The sequence below is a fragment of the Dama dama genome, chromosome 12 (assembly GCF_033118175.1).
Source record: "Dama dama isolate Ldn47 chromosome 12, ASM3311817v1, whole genome shotgun sequence".
In the NCBI taxonomy this organism is placed as follows: domain Eukaryota; kingdom Metazoa; phylum Chordata; class Mammalia; order Artiodactyla; family Cervidae; genus Dama; species Dama dama.
Window position 1 is genome coordinate 37807537 of NC_083692.1, and position 12487 is coordinate 37820023.

Here is a 12487-nt window from a genome sequence, read left to right on the forward strand (position 1 = left end):
CTTCCATAATCTAAGTAGAGCTCATCTCATCAGTTGAAGGCCTTAAAATCAAAGACTGAGGTTTCCCAAAGGAAGAGGAATCCTCCTCAGGATTGCAGCATAGAAACTCTGCCTGCCTGCCCTAAAGACTTCAGACCCTCCAACCTCTAAAATTGCATGAGCCAATTCATTAAGTCTCCCCCTCTCTTTCTCCTATTAGTTTTCTCTGCAGAACCCTGACTAATACAACCTTTCTAAAGTTATTTCTAATGAAATAAGTCAGAGAAAGACAAGTAGCAAATGATATTACCTATTTGGAATCTTAAAATGGACTCATAGAAACAGAGAAAATGCTGGTGGTTGGTGGTTGCCAAGAGGAAGGGGATAATGGGGATGGGTGAAGGGGTCAAAGGTAAATTGTCCGTTATAAGAAGTAAGTTCTGGCATCTTCCCTGGTGGTTCAGTGGCTAAGACTCTGCACTCCCAATGCAGGGGGTCTGGATTCTGTCCCTGGTGGGGGAACTAGATCTCACTAAGAGTTTGCATGCCACAACCAAAGATGCATGCCACAACAAAAATTGAAGGTTCTGTGTGCTGCAACTAAGACCTGGCACAGTCAAATAAATGATAAACATTTTTTTAAAAAATAAAGATGTTCTAGGATGTAATGTACAGTGTGATGACTATCGTTAATAATATAGTATTGTATATTTGAAAGTTGCTGAGAGAGTAGATATTGAAATTGTAATCACTAGAAAACAACATATGATTATATGAGATGAAGAATGTTAACTAGACTATTGTAATTGTTTTGAAATGTTTGCATATATCAAGTCATTATGTTGTACACCTTAAATTAATTCAGTGTTATACATCAATGACATCTCAATAACTTGGGAAAAAGGAAAGCTATTCCTCTGTTTTTGCTTTTAGCATTTTTTCCTTTGAAACTGGAATTAAGCTTCTAATTTGCTTCAATTACTTGCATTTATTTTCAACCATTTCTTCATGGGTTCATGGGTTTCCTTAGTAATAGCTCTAACATATTTCTATTGGGCAGCTTCTTCTTTTTTTTTTTTTAAAGAACCTTATTATTCATGTATCTTTTCCAGAGAAGAACATTTCAAAATTACATTTAATAAGAAATACAGTTAAAACATAAATACAAAGTAATTTCTTCATACTCCTTTGTCCCAATTTTTTCAGCTGGAGCTCCTAAAAGTATTTCAAGTCTTTGAGGATATCTATTAGATAATGTCCGTCTCTTTTTTTTCCTTTACTCCCTGAGATGAGAGTTTCATTTATTTTCATATTTTAAGTAAAACATTTCTGGAAAGTTTTGAAGTATTTCTGGTGGCATATTTGGTTTCATGAGTGCCTTGTGTCTGGAGCCTGTTTAGAATTCTGACTTTTCCATTTAGAACAGCAGTGAGACTGGACAAGCTACTTGTCTTCTCCTCAGTGTCCTCATCCGTAAAATAATAATGACAGGAGAACCTGCCTAGTAAAGTTGTTGCATGGGTGAAATGCTCTAGGATTGTGACTGGGGCTCATCAAGGGATATGAAAGAGTCTTCTGGGATGTGACATATTTATTAATCTGATCTATTAAGTGGTTTAGCTCTTCTGTGTCATGTTTACCACTCTGAGTTAAGAAGGACTTTCCTGACTGTTTTATTCATTGTTTCTCCTTGGTTTTTGTCAGTTTTCTTGACCTTGTCAAAGTCAACTTTTGGTTTCATTTTCTCTAATTTTTTGTTTGTTTTCTACCTCACTTATTTCTAATCTAATCTTTTGTACCTTTCCTGCTTGCCAAGGGTTTATTTTGCTCTTTTTCTGGTTTCTTAGGTAGAGGATTAGATTGTTGATTTAAGATTTTATTTTATTTTATTTTTTTAAGATTTTTTGAAATTGGAAGACAGTTGCTTTATAATGTTGTGGTGGTTTCTGCTGTACATCAACACTAATAAGTCATAATTATATATATCCTCTCCCTCTTGAGCCTCCTTCCCAAGATCTTTCTTTTTTAAGGTAATCATTTACAACTGTAAATGTCCCTCTATTGTGTTAGCTCCATCCCATAAATTTGATATGTCATGTTTTCATTTTCATGTATCTCAAAATATTTCCTAACTTTTCTTGTGATTTCTTCTTTGATCTTTTGGATATTTTGGAGAGTGTTGATTAATTTCCATTTATTTGTGAATTTCAGAAATTTCCTTCTGTTGTTGATTTTTAAGTTCAGTCCACTATGATCAGAGAACATGGTTTGTATGATTTCGGTCCTTTTACATTTTATTGAGACTTGTTTCATGGCCTGGTACATGATTTATCCAAGCTCCCCTGGTGGTTCAGTGGTAAATCACCTGCCAATGCAGGAGATGTGGTTTTGATTCCTGGGTCGGGAAGATCCCCTGGAGGAGGAAATAGAAACCCACTCCATATTCTTGCCTGGAGAATCCCACGGCAGACTATAGTTCATGGGGTTGCAAAGAGTCGGACATGACTGAGTGACTAAACAACAACAACAATCTCTTTTTAAAATCAGAAAAGGTACTTAATAAATTTAAAGGTATTTAAAGAAAAGGTATTTAGATGAATTTAAGATGTCAAAGACTACAAAACATAGTAAAAATGACAGAATACAAATGCAATTCGCAAAGGAGAGGGTGGAGCTGTTAGTGGTGATAAACTAAGACTCCTACGGGAATTTCTCCTAATAAACTGGTAGCATATAGAACATGTGATGCCTTAAGTTCCTTTTCCCTCATCTCCCCTTTGTCTAAAGCCTCAGTGATGTCCCACCAGAAGGGCAGCTTTCAAAGACTGCAAGAATGCCTTCTTCATGCACATACACAAGTTGGGGCTTGTGTGGCATGTAGGTGTTTCTTTGGGTAGGGAGATAGAAACACCTAGAAATATGATTTAGTCCTTAAAGAATAAAGGAACCCACTCAAAGGGGAGGATAAAGTTCAAACAATCAGCAACATTTTTTTGAGTACCTGTCAAATGCAAAGCACCTCACTCAGGCTCTTGAGAGTGGTTCAAAAGGGGCTAAAAGTAGGAGACACAGTTTATTTTCAAAGAAATGGACTGATCCTCAAAAGCAGAAGATACTCTTTACTATTTAACAACTCCCAGTGGGATTTAAATTCTACATTCTCCCTGTGGGAGCATTTTCTCCCTTTATTCAAGAGCCCTGTTGTAGGCCTCCAGAGGCGGTGAGGCCAGCTCTGTTTCTCCACTACCAGTGCCCAGCAGCAGCGGTGCCACCTCTGTGCTCTCCACAGGACTTCTGCAGAAGTTGGTGTCTCCAGGGCCACAGACCTCCCCCTCAGCACTTAGTGGGAGAGTTGACCACTTGAGAATAAAGGAAACGTGTGTGAAAATATTTGGCGTATTTAAGTGGTGTGTGTAAAGGGAATGTGATGTCTAGCTTTGTGTTTTTCCTTCTTTCCTGGGACCAGTTTGAACAACTGTTACCAGTTAGAAGTTGCAAGTCTGAATAGAAGCTCTCTGTTCTGTCCAAAGGGTGAATATAGCTGATGATTGAAAACTTGCCATTTCTAGAGAGAAAGAGGTGACAGCAGCTCTTTTGCAGCTGTTAGGCAGTGGTGAGAATTCTGGCCCTTTGTCTTTAAGTGTCATATTACACAGACTTCAACTTTTTCATTCAGCACTTTATTCAAGAGAGAGGAGTGAAGGACGGACGAGTCTTGAGTTTTTAGCCTGAGCCATCAGAAGGATGGAATTACCTTAACTAAATAAGCAGAGGCAGACTCAGGGAGAAGTTCACTTTGGGACATGTGAAAGGTGAGACATCTGTCAGACATGCAAGCAGAAATGCTGAACAAGCAGCGGAATATGTGCGTGTGGACAGGTCAAGGCTGGAATGTACCTTTGAATGTCATCCACATATATGAGACAGATTCCCCAGGAGAAACTGTAGTCTTAAGACAAAGAGCCTAGACTGAGCTCTGGAGTTGTCCTGTATTTCAGGTCAGAAAGATGGGAGGAGCCAGAAAGGAGACTGAGAGCAGCCACTGAGGAGAGGAAGGAGTCCTGAAAACCAAAGGAAGAAAAATAAAAGTGATCATTTGTTGAGGACACTGCTGATGGGCCAAGTAAGGATAAAGAAGATGTGCCTTGGATTTTACGACATGGGAGATGTTAGTAGCCATAAAAAGGGCAATTTATGAAGAGAGGTGGGGGGAGAGGCCTGAGTGAGTGGGCTCAGAAGAGAAGGGGAGAGAAATTTCAGACAAGAGGGGTAGAGTATTTTGAGGAGTTTTTCTGCAGAGGAAACAGAGTAGTAAGCTAGAAGGGGAAGTGAGGTGAGGAGTGGAATTTTTTTTTTAATAAAAGAAATAATACTATATTTGTATACTAATGGAAATGTCTTTTGGTTGTTGTTTAGCACTGAGTTGTGTCTGACTCTTTTTCAACCCCATGGACTGTAGCCTGCCAGGCTCCTCTGTCCGTGGGATTTCTCAGGCAAGAATACTGGAGTGGGTTGCCATTTCCTTCTTTGGGGGATCTTCTTGACCCAGGGATCAAACCATGTCTCCTGCATTGGCAGGTGGATTCTTTTATCACTGAGCCACCAGGGAAGCCCCAATGGAAGTGTCTAATAGGAAAAACATGTTAAATTGCTAAAGCAATTCTCAGAGTACTCAACACATTCTAACTTTGTGCCAAAATTTGTTCTTACTCTTTGCATAAGTGCCGGCAATTCTGGTTAAGGAAATAGTTTCTGTAGAGACAAGTGGAAAGGCTTGTGGTGCTCATTTGAAAGCCACAGTCTTTCTATCCTGGAGCCCAAGAGCAGGGCACGTGGGTAAAAATGCTGACCTCATTGTCTCAGCTTTGACCAGAGGATGCATTTGTTTTCTAGGCATCCACACAAATACCACCCAAGCATCCTTTCTGTGCAATGAATATCATAAGAAAACCTCCCTAAAACAGACTTGACTGTTTCATTTGTGACTAGTTGAAGGTACAAAAATCAAAGTTTCCCTTTACCTTAGAAATAAGTGTTTCCAAAGGAAAATCTGTCTACAGAATTATACTGGAAATTTTGTTGTTGTTCAGTCACTAAGTCACGTTCAACTCTTTGAAACCCCCATGGACTGTAGGATGCCAGGCTCTTCTGTCTTCCACTATCTCTTGGGTTTGCTCAAATTCATGGGAAATTTTATTAGTCTGGTGCAAAATTAATTGTGGTTTTGCATTGTTGAACTTTGCTGTTTGATATTGGAATATCAATATCAGTCAGAATATCAATAACCAGTGTTAAAGGTGGTTACGTTATATATCATTTTAATGCACATTTCTTGCTGTATGTTTTTTTGCTAATGACTTATTACTTGCTGTTTATTTTATATTTATTTTAGACTATAGAAATGACGTTAGACAAAAAGCAAATTTGAGCGATTTAAAAAAATTTATTTTTAATTAAAGGATAATTGCTTTACAGTATTGTGTTGGTTTCTGCCATACATCAACATGACTCAGCCATAGGCATACATATGTCCCCTCCCTCTTGAACCTCCCTCCCACCTCCCATCCCATCCCACCCTTCTAGGTTGTCACAGAGCACGGGTTTGAGCTCTGTGGGTCATACAGCAAATTCCCATTGGCTATCCGTTGTACATATGGTAACGGATGTTTCCATGCTTCTCTCTTCATTCATCTCACCCTCTCCTTCCTCCTCCCCCACGCTTATCCACAACCTTATCCATAGTCTGTCCTCTATGACTGTTGTACATGTATATGATGGAATATTACTCAGCCATAAAAAGGACCACATTTGAGTGAGTTCTAATGAGGTGGATGAGCCTAGAGACTATGATAGAGTAAAGTAAGTCAGAAAGAGAAAAACAAGTATCATATATTAACACATACATATGAAATCTAGAAAGATGGTACTGATGAACCTATTTGCGGGGCATCAATTGAGTGATTTTTTTATTTGAGTTCAGAATGGGTCATAAAACAGCAGAGACAACTTGCAATGTCAACAATGCATTTGGCCCAGGAACTGCTCACAAACATACAGAGCAGTGGTGGTTCAACAAGTTTTGCAAAGGAGACCAGGCCCTTGAAGATGAGGAATGTAGTGATGGCCATTAGAAGTTGACAGTGACCAACTGAGAGAATCATTGAAGCTGACCCTCTTGTAACTAGATGAGAAGTTGCTGAAGAACTCAGTGTTGACCACTCTGTGGTCATTCAGCATTTGAAGCAAATTGTAAAGGTGAAAAAGCTCTGTAAGTGGGTGCCTCATGTGAAAGTTGCTCAGTCGTGTCTGACTGTTAGCGACCCCATGGACTATACAGTCCATGGAATTCTCCAGGCCAGAATATTGGAGTGGGTAGCCTTTCCCTTCTCCAGGGGATCTTCCCAATCCAGGGATTGAACCCAGGTCTCCCATACTGCAGGTGGATTCTTTACCAGCTGAGCCACAAGGGAAGCCCTGGGTGCCTCATGAGGTGACCTCAAATCAAAAAAATTGTCATTTTGAAGTATCGTCTTCACTTAAAATGTATGCAGCAACGACGAACCATTTCTTGACTGGATTGTTACGTGCTATGAAAAGTAGATTTTATACAACAACCAGCGATGACCAGCTTAATTGTTGGGCCGAGAAGAATCTCCAAAGCATTTCTCAAAGCCGAACTTGCACCAAGAAAAGGTCATGTTTGGTCACTGTTGACCAATATGGTCACAATATGATCACAATATGGTCACAATATGATCACTGTTTGGTGGTCTGTTGCCTGTCTGATCCTCTATAACTTCCTGAATCCCAGCAAAACCATTACATCTGAGAAGTATCTTCAGCAAATTTATTAGATGCACCAAAAGCTGCAATGCCTGTAGCCGGTATTGGTCAACAGAAAGGGCCCAATTCTTCTCTAAGACATCGCCCAACCACATGTCCCACAACCAAAGCTTCAAAAGTTGAATGATTTGGGCTAAAAAGTTTTGCCTCATCCCGCATATTCACCTGACCTCTTACCAACCAACTACCACTTCTTCAAGCATCTCCACAAATTTTTGCAGGGAAAATGCTTCCACAACCATCAGGAGTCAGAAAATGCTTTCCAAAAGTTCATCAAATCCTGAAGCATGAATTTTTATGCTATAGGAATAAACAAACTTATTTCTCATTGGCAAAAATGTGTTGATTGTAATGGTTCCTATTTTGATTAGTAGAGGTGTTTTTGAACCTAGTTACAATGATTTAAAATTCAAAGTCCAAAACTGCAATTACTTTTGTACCAACCTGAAATACTTAGTTTTAAAAAAGGTTTCAGGCATTATCTTCAATGTATATGCAAATAATAAATTTCAATTTAGGAATTGATTGGTTATGAGCCCAAGTTTTCTTACATCAAATCAGTTCATTTTCCCCCACATTTCACTGAGATTCTTTATTAAGCAATGCTTTCTTAACCTACTTTGAACACACTAGAGTGTTAGAAAATATTGAAACTACTGTTTATGTAAAAATATTTTGTTAACCTGATTTTTAAATAACTGAGAAAAACTTCTCCCCATACATATGCTTTAGAGAAGTTTTAAGTAGTTGATACCTTCCTAAGCTTTACTTAAAAAAAAAAGAAAACCAGTTCAATTAGGACTTTTCAGTATTCTACCTGTTACCCTTCCTAGCAGAGGAGAGCAAATCGTACTATGGAGAATACAGGGTTGTGGTCAAAGTAGCCAATAAAATCATTACATTTCTTTGAAATCTCTTTTTAAAATATTAACATCCAAATGAGTATTTCACTTTATAATAACATCATACTTTTTAAAGTATATTCAAATGTTTTAAATGATAATTTGAGGGGAAAGAAATGTTCCACTTGTCCCATTGGTTGAGTGAAGAGGCTGCTTTTCATGGATTCTGTCCATGTCAGAGAACTGGGCTACACTGCAGGCAGCTGACCCCAGTACCAGATTCACCATCTTGGCAATTTCTCTCCTCTATTTTGGAGTCTCAGTGTCTCTAGAACCCACACCCACACCCCAGCAAAAAGACAAACATTTTTTTCACTGCTTTATGAGCTATAAGAGGGGAAATGCTGAGGAAATATTGTTAGAGTGCTGCTGGAGAGAGAATTACGATGCAGTGTTTTCAGGTTCCTGTGATAAACGATTCTAGTAGTTGTGACATCCCACTCACAGGCCAAGTAACCAGTGTCATATGATCTGCTCTCTGATCCAGTCAGCCTTTTTGTTTTTGTTTTTGTTTTTACTGTTTCCACAGAATTCTTGTCAGAGCCCTTTTATATTGAAGAAGATGACTAATGATGTTTTCTTTTTTTAAAGGAACACTACCCCCGCCCGGCCCCCAGCTGTGCTGAATCTTTGTTGCTTCTCTGTGGCTTTCTCCAGTTGCAGTGAGCTGGGGCGCCTTTCTAGTTGCAGTGCATGGGCTTTTCACTTTTGTGGCTTCTCTTGTTGCAGAGCACAGGCTCTAGAGCATGGTTTCAGGAGTTGTGGGCCAAGGGCTTAGCTGCCCTGCAGCATGTAGAATCTTCCTGGACCAGGGATCGAACCTATGTTCCCCGCATTGGCTGCTGCTGCTACTGCTGCTAAGTCGCGTCAGTCGTGTCCGACTCTGTGCGACCCCATAGACAGCAGCCCACCAGGCTTCTCTGTCCCTGGGATTCTCCAGGCAAGAATACTGGAGTGGATTGCCATTTCCTTCTCCAATGCATGAAAGTGAAAAATGAAAGTGAAGTCGCTCAGTCGTGTCCGACTCTTCGCAACCCCATGGATTGTAGCCTACCAGGCTCCTCCGTCCATAGGATTTTCCAGGCAAGAGTACTGGAGTGGGTTGCCATTTCCTTCTCTAGCATTGGCAGGTGGATTCTTAACAATTAGACCACCAGGGAAGCCCTAATAATGGTTTCTGTTTCACTAGAGCCAAAACTTCCTCTATGCGTAAATGAACCAAGAATCTTGAAGAAGTAGTCCTTATGATTTCCATCTAATTCTCAGTCTTTATTTTTATTATAGCAGTTTTATTGATGTATGGAAAAGTTACATTAACAGCTTTGCAATTATTATCTGAAATTATTTAGACTGAAAACAAACAAACTAGAAGATATTTAGTAAGACAACTGAGTGAGACTTTCTTTATCATCAAAATGAACAAATTAGTCAAGCTGTCCAGGTTTTTGTCTTTGGTCATCACATGTCTTTTTTGCCTAACAAAAAGCAAGTCAGCCTTGAGTTTGAAACTTTAACCCAGTGTACTTCCCCCATCCTGTATTATTTTGAACCAAATCCTAACTATCATATGATTTTACCATAAATATTTCAGTATACCGAAATGTTTGATTAAGGGCAATTATCTCAGGAAATTGGGTTGATTTGCAGGAGCCAATAGTTTTTTGTATAACTCAAGTAGTAACAGTGATTTATTTTATTTTATTTTTAGGTTTTTCTCTTTACAGGTTTATTCAACACAAAACAACCTCTTACAACTTTACTGAAAAATATGGAACGTTTCACGAATTTGCGTGTCATACTTCTGCAGGGGCCATGCTAAGCTTCTCTGTATCGTTCCAATTTTAGTATATGTGCTGCCGAAGTGAGCACTTAACAGTGATTTAGGAGGTGAGATACTTAGAAGGTAAATAAATATCAATTGTACAATAGATATTTCGGCCTTTCTGGACTCACTGAGAAGTCACATGTTTGTTTGTCTACTCTGGTCAAAGTATAAGCCATGTGGGTCACAGATATCCATGAAACTTGTTTCTGCCTTGTGTAGCAACCTGCATGTTTACTTTTTAAAAAAGGCTTCAGAGCTAATATCAATGGGTTCCTTGATTACAACAAAGAATGCCAGAGTTTTCAGTCACTCGTTACACATAAAAATTTTCTACTCTACATTATGCATTCAAGAAAAACACAAGTTTGACTGACATGGAAAAGCAGAATTTTGCTAATTTTACTTGCACATGTGTCACAAAACCCTTACAAGAGGCAAGCGTTTTAAGCATTTTTTTTTTTTTCCACATCCTGGAATAAAACTGACACTGTCTGAAAATGTACCATAGTTATCCTAGAGCTTTGAGAATTGCAATTAAAGTCCTACAAGAATGAGTATGTCCCTGCTCAAGAATAGAACGAATCTGAAGCCTTTGTGGTGTGTGTGTATTTACTGACTAGAGGAGGAAATGTGAAAAATGCTCTAGGGGCATGAGGTGTGTAAGACTTCAAGCTGCTCCCTCTCCACGTTAGTAGGTATTAGGGGAGTAATTTCTTGGTTTGGAGGAAAGTGCAATAGGTAATTATTTTGTTTTCCTTCCCACCTCTTACTCTGTTTTGTTCCTCATTCTTTGAACCAGCCACTGGACTTATCACCCTTTTCCTATCTTTCCCCACAATTTTATGCACTGGAGCAGAGGGAAAGGGGAAGTTTGTGAAGAAAGGAACCCTTCTTTTTTTTCTCCTCTCCTTAGAGGCTGTCTGTCCCTGCTCTTGAATAATTATTGATAGTTTTATTCATTTTGTAGGTGCTCGTCAAAGTGTAATTATCAGCAGTTATTATGAAAAAAAAGCATGCCAAAACTGTCTCATGAAACTCTATTCCTGGCAATGCTATTATCTATATAAAAATGTCATGACATTAATCAGTGTTCATTCATTCAGTAACTATTATATACCTGTGAAGTACCTGAGTGTGAGGCAGCTAGGAGGAATCAGAAATTCATTTTTAAAAATGGTCCCTGACCTTGAGAAATTTACCAAGGAGATAAAAGTTTATCTGTACATAAAAACTATAATACAGATTGAAATGTGGCATGTTCTATGTTGGTACTTCCTTTAAAATAGTCTGTGACCACCTACTAAATCAAAATCTCTGGTTGTTGCACTGGAGAATCTGCATTTTAGCAAGCCTTCCAAGGTGAGTCTCATATACATTAAAGTGTTTTATACGTTTTAATGTTTTTGTTTTTATTTTTCTGGGAGAATATAAGAAAGGGATCAAATTCAGCATAAAAAGAATCAGAGGGCTTCCCTGGTGGCTCAGATGGTAAAGCGTCTCTGCCAGCAATGCAGGAGACCTGGGTTCAATCCCTGGGTTGGGAAGATCCCCTAGAGAAGGAAATGGTGACCCACTCCAGTGTTCTTGTATGAAAAATTCCATGGATGGAGGAGCCTGATAGGCTACAGTCCATGGGGTTGCAATGAGTCGGACACGACTGAGCCACTTCACTTCTCTTCACTTCCCTGGTGGCTGTGGATGAGAAATCGCCTACCAATGCATGGGACATGGGTTTGACCTCTTGTGGTGGAAAGATTCCACATGCCTAGGGGCAACTAAACCCAGGTGCCACAACTACTGAGCATGAACTACTGGAGCCTGGGAGTTGAGTTACAACTACTGAGCTCACACACCACAACTACTAAAGTCTGCTCACCTAGAGCCTGTGCTCTGCAACAAGAGAAGCCACCATAATGAGAAGCCCACACATAGCAATGAAGAGTAGCCCTGGCTTCCTGAAACTAGAGAAAGCCAGCATGCAGAAAAGAAGACCCAGTGCAGCTAAAAAAGAAATAAATAAGAAAAGAGAATCAGGGAAAAAAAGACAATAGGAAAGAAAATGAGGAAAATGTTATGACTTTTTCCAGTAATGAATAAATGACCAAGAAGAAAGTTTTTTCCCCCCAACTTTAAACTTTTTAGTTTGTGTTGGGGTATAGCCAATTAACTATGTGGTAGTTTCAAGCGAACACCGAACACCGAAGGGACTCAGCCATACATAAACATGTATCCATTTTCCTCCAAACCCTCCTGCCATCCAGCCTGGCACATAACATTGAACAGAGTTCCATGTGCTATACAATAGGTCCTTGTTGTTTATCCATTTTGAATATAGCAGTGTGTACACGACCTTCCCAAACTCCCTAACTATCCCTTCCCCCTGGCAACCATAAGTTCATTTTCTAAGTCTATAAGTCTCTTTCTGTTTTGTAATAAGTTCATGTGGATATGAATCTTTTTAGATTCCACATATAAGGGATGTCATATGGTATTTCTTCCTCTCTGACTTACTTCACTCAATATGACACTTTCTAGGTCCATCCATGTTGCTGCAAATGATATTATTTCATTCTTTTTAATAGTTGAGTAATATTCCATCATATATACACATATATGTGTACACACACATATATATATCTCATATCTTTATCCATTCCGTTGTCAATGGTCATTTAAGTTGCTTCCATGTCTTGGCTATTGTGTACAGTGCTACAGTGAACATTGGGGTGCTGTATCGTTTCAAGTCATGTTTTTCTCTGGATATATGCCGAGGAGTGGGATTGCTAGGTCATATGGTAGCTCTCTGTTTTTAAGCAATCTCCATAGTGTTCTCCATAGTGACTGTACCAATTTACATTCCCATCAACAGTGTAGGAGTTTCTGAGAAGAAAATATTATTAGATTCTTCTCTTGATAGCTGATGTTAAGAATGTCACTA

At 39.1% G+C, this 12487-nt stretch overlaps 1 long non-coding RNA gene and 1 other non-coding gene across 2 annotated transcripts in view; one reads left to right on the plus strand and one right to left on the minus strand.

The window, feature by feature from the left end:
- Positions 1–12487, plus strand: part of LOC133066221 (uncharacterized) — a 52603-nt gene that overhangs the window by 18071 nt on the left and 22045 nt on the right. The gene's annotated exons all lie outside the window — the stretch shown is intronic.
- Positions 9487–9593, minus strand: LOC133067492 (U6 spliceosomal RNA). The gene has a single exon (XR_009695284.1). It is a non-coding gene; the product is annotated as a U6 spliceosomal RNA (small nuclear RNA).